Source organism: Octopus bimaculoides, chromosome 8 (genome assembly GCF_001194135.2).
Source record: "Octopus bimaculoides isolate UCB-OBI-ISO-001 chromosome 8, ASM119413v2, whole genome shotgun sequence".
Classification (NCBI taxonomy): Eukaryota; Metazoa; Mollusca; class Cephalopoda; order Octopoda; family Octopodidae; genus Octopus; species Octopus bimaculoides.
In genome coordinates this window covers 50,144,926-50,147,732 of record NC_068988.1, presented here as the reverse complement: position 1 = coordinate 50,147,732, position 2,807 = coordinate 50,144,926, and the positions used below count along the sequence as shown (strand labels likewise).

General features: G+C 40.8%; 1 protein-coding gene across 2 annotated transcripts in view; it reads right to left on the bottom strand.

The window, feature by feature from the left end:
- Positions 1-2,807, bottom strand: part of LOC106880564 (adhesion G protein-coupled receptor L2) — a 472,327-nt gene that overhangs the window by 282,515 nt on the left and 187,005 nt on the right. The window lies entirely within an intron of this gene.

Below are 2,807 nucleotides of genomic sequence, written 5' to 3'. Positions count from 1 at the left end.
TATATGTATAATGAGCTTCCAGACAGTTTCTGTCCATCAAATTGTTAGAAGATAGAGTGAATAATTATAAAAATGACATGCTAAAGAAAAATAAACTAACAATGCATTAAATCTATAATGGATTATGTTGGTCTGACTTTGGGGCTCCAGTCACCCCAGTGAAAACAACAAAAAGCTGCAAAGAACAAAAAACAGTATATTCTGCATCATTCCATCATTCAGCCAACTGTTTGCATGTTATAAGACTGGTTAACCTAGGGCTGCACAACAAAAAATAATAAACACATTGTGCCACCACCATGTAAAAAGCACATGTGCCAGTGCCACAATAAAGCTCCCATAGCAACACCGCTTAAAATGTACCCAGTACACTCTGAAAAGTGGTTGGCATTAGGAAGGGCATCCAGCTGTTGAAACAATGTCAAAAACAGGCAACAAGAGCCTCGTGTAGCCCTCCAGGTTGCCAACCCCTGTCAAACCAGCCAATCCATGCCTGTATGGAAAATGGATGCATGATGATGATCATGAAGATTGTTCAAGTTGCTGTACAGTGGGATTGAACCCAGAACTAGGTGTGTTTCAGATAGAACTTCTTAACACAGTAACATAGCTAAGGGCAGTGTGAGTAAGACAGTCTGCCCCTGGTGATACATTTTTATGGCTCCAACCAATTTTTGGCCTACTGTATAATAAGTCTATGTTATGTTGGCACTCCGTCACTTACGGCGTCGAGGGTTCCAGTTGATCCGATCAACGGAACAGCCTACTTGTGAAATTAATGTGCAAGTGGCTGATCACTCCACAGACACGTGTACCTTTAAAGTAGTTCTCAGGGATATTCAGCGTGACAGTGTGACAAGGCTGACCTTTTGAATTACAGGCACAACAGAAACAGGAAGTAAGAGTGAGAGAAAGTTGTGGTGAAAGAGTACAGCAGGGTTCGCCACCATCCCCTGCCGGAGCCTCGTGGAGCTTTAGGTGCTTTCACTCAATAAACACTCACAACGCCCAGTCTGGGAATTGAAACCGCGATCCTATGACCGTGAGTCTACTGCCCTAACCATTGGGCCATTGCACCTCCATGTAATAAGCCTATATAAGCTGTATTTGGCCTTGACAGTATACAGATAGTTGGTTTCAGTCTTGTATCATCTTACATGTGAGCCTCAACATCCTGAGATTTGATCCCATCATTCGTTTTCTGCTAATACCTTCCACTGCAAACATATCACAGCTACATGTTTATCCGCTAACATCACATGTCCACAATAGTGTCTCTCTAGCTTTCAATAGCTCATCCTCATAATGCCCAGCTATTCACATGGGTCACTTGTACAATATCTTGTATCTACATGTTTTAAGTCTGTAATATAATTAAGTTATGCAACACACACACATACACACACATTACATACACATACATTGTATCTGCACTCTTAAAATCACTCAAGGGACACCTTAAATCTAAATTTCTGCTATATCATACAAAGAAAGATCCCTTACATTTTAGTAGTACACACACCACACACATGCATACACAACCACACAGACACACACACTCACACACATACACACATACACATACAGACACAGAACACACCCAGACAACTATACTCACACACATACGTACATGCATGCACACACACACACACACATGTACATACACACGCACACACATTCACACACACACACATACACACGTACATACACACACCTACATACACATACATACACACACACAAACCACATTTAACACACAATATTTCACCACAACACTAGATACGATATCACAAGAATCAACACAAGTAAATACACACACACACACACACACACACACACACACACTACACATACACATACAGTCTCAGTCTCACTTTTTCTCTCTCTGTGATGCACACCCAAGTACTCCCCACCACTGTACTCCAAGAGTACATATCAACCACACTCTATTTAACATAGGCACAAGTTCAGATTATGTAAACACACCTAACACACACACACCCATAAACCATTTTATACATGCATGCCAACATACACATACATACATACAGTACTTACAGCATTGTATATTGCACATTCACCCACAAATTTAGGCTTGTTTTCCTGTTGAAATGTGAAGAGAGAGACTCCACAACAATGAGAACCTTTTGACATTGACACAGGTGTATGCTTGACAAAGAGGAAAGAAGTGTGGGATAGTAGTAGTAGTAGTAGTAGTAAAAGGTGGAGGAGGAGGAGGAGGAGGCAGAGAGCACGTTGCAGTTGTTATATATGTGTGTGTATGTAAATATCGCACATACTACTACTACTACTACTACTACTACTACTACTACTACTACTACTACTCCTACTACTACTACTACTACTACTACTACTCCTACTACTACTACTACTACTACAACAATCTTGTTTATTAAGAGCATATCAATGTCAAGAGATCGTGTGTGTGTGTGTGTGTGTGCATGTGTGGGTATGTGTATGTGTGTGTGTGTTTGAGAATGTTTACGTTGAATTCAGCACAGCGAACAAATATCCTTTTTTACTCTAGGAACAAGGCCTGAAATTTTGGGGGAGGAGGCCAGTTGATTAGATCGACTCCAGCACGCAACTGGTACTTAATTTATTGACCTCGAAAGGATGAAAGGCAAAGTCAACCTCGGCTGAATTTGAACTCAGAACGTAAAGACAAACACAATACCGCTAAGCATTTCGCCTGGTGTGCTAATATTTCTTATTTCTTTATTTCCCACAAGGGGCTAAACATAGAGGAGACAAACAAGGACAAACAAAGGGATTAAGTCGATTAC